The following is a 6942-nucleotide window of genomic DNA, read 5'->3' as shown; positions in this document are numbered from 1 at the left end:
AATTAATTAAATTTAACTATTTTTCATCAATTTTGAAATTAAATTTAAAATTTACTTCCTAATTATTGACATGTGAGTATTTTTAATGAAAAATTGAGGTAGAAATGTAAAACTTCGAAAATTATAGATCAAATTGAAATAAAAACTCAAATGAATAAAACTATAACCTTTTGATATACTTAGAGACTAAGTTGTAACCAAAATCAAAATTTTAAGACTAAATGTGTAACCTTTGTAATCTAAGGAGTAACTAGAAACTAGGTTCAAAACCAAATGACCAAAAATTTATTTTTTTTTTAAAAAAATTAAAGGTTGTTTTCAAATATAGCAAAATGAACAAAAATATTTATAAATATAGCAAAATGAACAAATATTTATAATTATAGCAGAGCATCATAGTTTATATGTGATAGACCGATAGACACAAATGGACACAACCATAACTTTTGCTATATTTATAGATATTTTAAGTAGTTTTGTCATTTAAAATAATTTTCTAACATTAAATTACATAATGTTTAATACTAATTTGGGTTAGATTTTACCTTCTATAGTTTGTTAGATTATATATACATACATAAAAGAAGGTAAATTTTCGTAAATAACACTAACATACCATTTAAATCTCGATGTTAAAAGTTGTATATGTAACGTCCCAGATCCAAAATTTGGATCAGGATTCAGAATTCAGATCCTGAATATTCCCCTACAACCTCTTAAAGGCTTATCAGAGTGAAAGTCATCCCCACAAATCAACACAAATTTTTTCAGCATGTTTTGTATTCACTCATATGCATTTTAGGAAAATTCCAAAGAAGTCACCACAAAGCATGCTTAACTTTTGGAGTTCCTATGATCGAGCCATTGAAAAGGAAGGTGCACTTTTTTGGTATAGTAGTAACTTTTAATTATTTTAAGTCTTTTTTAACCTTATTTTCATGTCCTTAGGATCCCTCTCATTCAGGTGTGATATCGGTTCATTCATGTTTTCCTCTTACATTCAAGATATTACGAAGATATTTTTATCATCTCACGCGTCTCAAACTACTTATTCGCCCACATTAATTTGAAAATAAAGAGCATGAAAATGGATAAGGAATGAAAAAAAAACATAGTGAATGAAAAGTCCACTTAAATATTTGTTATCGTTTAATCATTGATGTACTTAAATGGTGTACTTTGCTCCAAGTTTACTAAATATATAAACTAATTAAGCCTTACTACGTCATTACAAAATAAAATAAAATTTCGGAAGTTTATAATAAATTAAAAACTGATGATAAGATAAATGAGACAAAAAAAAAACAAAAATGTTAAATACTATTATTTTGAGATCATGTTATGTCCATATATGAAATAGTTTTATTATGAGAATGAGTCCTCACATTGGTGATGTTTTTTATGGCCAAAATAGAAGAGTCAACCTCTTTAATTGGATTCCTCCTTGCAACTGATTTTCTAACATAATTGATTTTAGCTTTTTTTTACGAAATGAGTTTTTTAAAAAATAGAAAAAATTGACAAACTATTTATATTTTATAAAACAAAATCATTAAAAAACAAAATTTATTATAATTGATTTTTCTATTAAGTGTAAATATTTTACTAAATAAACCTTTTTTTTTTTGTTGACAATTTTCCATTAAAAATATTTACAGGAATGTATATTACTCGACCAATGTAGTTGCAATTTTTAAATCTAAAGGAAATATGATATTGCAAGGAAGTAGCCAAAGTTTAAAATATGGTTCAAATGGGTGTACTTGGTTTAGTTACATGTCCAACAATGTGGTTATAACTAGGTCGAACAGTGTAATATCTTCATTTTCTTAAAGAAATTTAAATTCATTGTAGTGTGTATTTATCAATGAACAGTGCTATTGATCTCCACTTATGTCGTACCTTTTAAGATGTAACCAATCCAACTAAGATACTGTAATATTCCTTTAACCACTCTATACTACAAAATATATATATTAGAATTCAACAAATAAAAAACATTCTTCTCTATTTGTTAATTGCCATTAAAGATTAAATATAGGAAATTTAAGGAACGAGGTAGGAGAGAAAATTGAAACTACTGAGGGTTGAAAGTTTTTGTGAGACAAATATTGACACAACAAACTTATGTCACAGAAACTATGCTGTGGGTAAATTTTAGGGAGAAGGAATAAAGTTAAAAGAATTAAGACAATTTAAAATAATATATAAAATAAAATAAGATTTGATTCAAGGCGAACAGAGGAAACCAACCATACAATCACAATTATAGGTCCAAGTTTTCCCTACAGAGACAATTTGATCTCAATGAGGAACGAGGTGAACCAGTGGCACGTGTGGAGCTATTTAAAGAAACACACGTCAATAAGAGTGGTTAATTCATGAATCAAGCAGTTGAAAATGTACACGTAAGATTATTAGACATTGTAGTTTATTTTTTAGTTTAATTGAGTGCATAACTTAACTATTTGTGTGAAGAATCAAATTTTGGAATTACTATCGACACCCACTCCAGAAGGTTCTCAACCACTCTCAGGGGACGAAATATGCAAGATAGTTTGGGTAGATGACCGGACTATTCAAAAGGTATTGGTTGGGGCCCCAAACCCAAGTCAACGAAGTGTGATAGCAACGCATCAATTCGGTGTCAAGAAATGCACGATAGAGAGGTGATGGAACTAAGAAATAGCCTTGAGAGCTCGCAATCCCGAATTGAAGAACAAAGAAATATGATTGAAGAACGAAGAAGTATGATTGAAGAACAAAGAAGTATGATTGAAGAACAAAGAAGAACGTCAAAGATGCATGCCTGACAAATGGAAGAAATGAAAAAAATGATTAAAGAAATAGCACGAGCACAAAAGAAGACTTTGTTCTAAATTTCTAATTGTGTTTTTTTATTGAGGATAGATAAGTTTATTTCAAATGATTGTTTCTTACTATTTTACAGTTATGGTAGCCTTTAGTTAAACCTAGCTTGTGCATTCTAATGATTGATTTTGGCTACCCTATAGTTATGGTAGCATTTAGTTAAACCTAGCTATTGCATTCTTTTGATTGGTTATGGTCATCTTGCAGTTATGGTAGCCTTTAGTTGAACTTACTTTTTGCATCCTTAAAGGTTGAGTTGTTATCACTATAGGAAATTTTGGATCTCCTGACGTAGCAAATCATGAGGAAATACATCAAAATGCATCGAGAAAGGATTTCCTAACACATAAATGAGTGTCAGGCACCAGTCAGGTACGTTGCATCGCGCTATCACATACAACTCCTAACATCGCATGAACGACGTCAGAAGATCCTTCATTTAAAAAAAAAAATAATGAATGGAAGAAAGCCATTTTAGAACCTGTATGAATGGATGGAGGAATTAAAACGTCAACTTTAGCAACAAATTAAAATATTTTATAACCATTAATCTTAAGTATAATCTAAAGAGAACATACATATTAATCATTTTAGACTTGAAAGCTAACCACTGAAAAACAAAATGACAATTCTTGTGTCATTTAATTATCATAATTTACCAAAGGTACAAACAAGGGCAACACTCAGAGAGAAATGTCTATTCTTACCTATAGCAACTTGCTTAACTGAAAATAACATTATAAATTAGGAAGATAATATAAGACATTCTAAACATTATAAATCTGTGACCAATCTAGTTATCAAACTAGCCAAAGAATGTCTCCAAGCTATAACTAAATTCTAGAAAGCTCCCTATTCTATTCATTCAATCTCTTTCGATCTAATTACTATTATTGTTAACTACCTTTCTAGAGTAAAAGAAGGTACATATTGAACGTCCAAATTTGGATAGTTCTGAATCTCTAACCTTTTGCCAACCTGAATAACCTGCAAATTGAAAAAACATTGAAAGGAGAGAAATAAAATTGATTAGTCTAAACTAAGCAAAGTAAATAGATGAATCTAGACCAAAGAGTGGTAGGAACTATCAAAGTTTTTTTTGTCATTAGGACTTACGAGAATAGTTAATAACTTAATACAATCATAAAGACTAAAAAGGACAATTTGAGACGAGAAAGAACTTATCATTCAAAAGAAACATATCATTCAAAAGAAACAACATAAAAATTCAAACTAAATTATATATAGAAACTAAAAACCTAATGATATTTAACTAAAAGGAAAGCAATGAATTACTGGAACAAACATAGAAATGAATAACAATGAACTTTACTAGGTTCGAATAAAGTTTCATTTGCATCTTCAAGTATTCTGAAATATAAAACATTTGTAGAATCTAAAGAAATGTCAGAAGAAGCATAACTGCAGTTAGAATTATAAGAGCAAGCCTTCTATAGTGCAAAATAGGATGAAAGAAACCATTAATGTCTAAATAAGCAAGCACAATACCTATTATATATAACTAAACGAGATTCAACCTACATATAATCAAGTACATATTGGATATTCTTTGAATTCTCTCCTGTCTACTCAGAAAGAGTAGTAGCGGAAAAGTTAATCTTTCTATAAAAAGGCTACAGATAGCAAAAGGCCATAACCATCTTATTACACAATAAATTGTCTTTCATCCTAATGGAAATCAAATAATCCAATAAGCAATGGCAGAGCAAACATATATAGAACTTAGTCACAATTCCAGCCACTTCATTGAATTCTACAAACGATTCTAAGACACCAAAACAAGCCCAAACCATTGATATTTCACACCCAAACCTCCATCAAACACATGATGAACAACAAACTTAGACTTAGTAACAATAATCCTTGCATCTTGAATGACATATTCAAATCCGACTCTTGAGTTTTCTTGATTGAGGGGGTAAAATTGACACTAAAAACGTAGGGCAACATGAGGAGAGAAATTACCCTGCATCTTCCCCCCCCCCCCATTTTTTTATTTTTATTTGTATAAGTATTTCCCATTTACAATGAAAAATTGATGAAGATTCACTCGTTCTTTGCTTTGTTATTCTGTACAAAAAAAGTATACGACCTAATTTACTAATTCGTAGGAAGAGACTGCACTTTTGTATTTGAAAAAAGTTTTAGGAGGGATGATCTCTGAAGTAGATGATGGTTGATAGAGTAATCCTTGATCGTAATTTCCAGTATTAGTACTTGGGCCAACATGAAATTTGTGATTGGTAGTAAAACACCGATTTTCCTCTTGAGACTTAATTCGATCTTCATAGATTTCTCGAGATATTTTCTTACAAAGTTTTGTTATAGCATCTATAACAACCTTGGGTTTAGGTGGACAACCCGAAAAATACACATCGACAGGAATTAACTTATCGACTCCCCGAACAGTACTATAAGAATCGGTACTGAACATCCCTCCTGTAATTGTACATGCTCCCATCTTCTTATATAGATTATAGTTTACTCGATTTTTTTAATTCCTTTTCTCACAGTCTTAATTTGTTCTGCTTCTCAAACAATATTTCGCACTTGTGTTACACAACTAGCTATTTCACTAGTGATAGAAAGCTTTGTTAGAATAAATGCTTTAAATCTATATAATAGATTAACCCAAGATCATTCATGTCAAATTGTCAAGAATAAGTTACATATCAGAATCCATCTCCTTGATGTGATTATGACTATAAACTGATGGATGTAAAATGGTTATTGTCTTTCTCAACCAAAACCCTGAATGCCCTTAGTGGGATCTTTTTCTTGATGGGATAAAAGAAAGACTGGGTGCTTATTGTTTTGATATATTGAGGATCATAGCCCTAAAGTTCTTTTTATACTAGTTTAATTAGGATCCCCATTAAATCCTAATCAATCTATGAATAGGCTTCTACCCATTTAGTCCATACTCAATTAGGAATCATGGATCATAATTAAATAGATCACATAATAGACCCAATTAAATAAAATAACCCAATGTGATAAATTATTAAATTTACATACATAGCCTACACTTTAATTATACGTATTATTTAAATACGTCTAACAAGCTTATGGTCATATTTGCACTTTCGATTACCTTAAACATTAAAACTTAAGGTGCATAACAATCCAAGAATTCAAACCACAATTTACACCATCAACCACACATGTCTAAACCAAATAATTCTTCCATATCACTAAAATTTTCAAAGACAAAAAAAAAAAAAATGATACATATTTATAATTAGTAGACACGAGATTCGTATCCCTCGAGCCTCGATGAGAAAATCTAGATCAGTAGAAAAAATGGCAGAATGCACAAAATTCAAAGAAAAGGGGAAGCAAAAACCACAATTTGGATCGAAATTGCCATTCACCCCAATCAACCAAAAGAAACATGTTGAATATCCCACGAATTTAGTTAATTAAACTTAGAATATACAAATTGGAGATCAAAGAGAGCGAGAAATCAATTGAGTTTGATCACATATTTAAATTAAAGGCAAAAGGGAATGAAATTGGCAGAAAGAAGAACAAATATGGAGGAAATTACCGGCTATTTATTTTTCAAAACGAGCAACAAATATCCGAATGATGGGATGAGTGACAGTAGAAGCGTCGAGTCATTGAACAGCGGCAACGACAGGAGACGACATTGAACGACACCTTAGAGATGGGGGGAGGAAGAGTTGCATGAAGGGAAAGGGTCTCAAAGATTTTTGAAATGCTAGGGATTTTTAATGATGAGAACTTCCGACGTCTAATGAAGGACATCGAGCGTATCCATAACTCCAAACGCCATCATGTCTAGCGTTAGAAGTTACCCTTTTTTTTTTTTTAATTTTAAATATCCAATTCCCAACCATGTGATTACCCATTGGGAGTTATCCCTATTTCTCGACGTCTTCATGTATGGCGTCACAAGTTATCCTCTTTTTTTATTTTCAATATCCAATGGCGACGGTAGCATACAACGTCGAGAGTTGTGGCTTACTCCTGATGTCCATAATTAGTTGAGATGATAATATCTCTAGACGCATGATCTTCCGACGA

General features: G+C 30.9%; 1 long non-coding RNA gene across 1 annotated transcript; it reads right to left on the bottom strand.

The window, feature by feature from the left end:
- Positions 1 to 3482: 3482 nt before the first annotated feature.
- Positions 3483 to 6689, bottom strand: LOC103498286 (uncharacterized). Its single transcript, XR_539584.3, has 2 exons — positions 6443 to 6689; positions 3483 to 3858 (listed from the first exon to the last, which is right to left on the bottom strand). It is a non-coding gene; the product is annotated as an uncharacterized LOC103498286 (long non-coding RNA).
- Positions 6690 to 6942: the final 253 nt, after the last annotated feature.

Source organism: Cucumis melo, chromosome 12, assembly GCF_025177605.1.
Source record: "Cucumis melo cultivar AY chromosome 12, USDA_Cmelo_AY_1.0, whole genome shotgun sequence".
Classification (NCBI taxonomy): domain Eukaryota; kingdom Viridiplantae; phylum Streptophyta; class Magnoliopsida; order Cucurbitales; family Cucurbitaceae; genus Cucumis; species Cucumis melo.
This window is presented reverse-complemented; position numbering and strand designations above follow the sequence as displayed.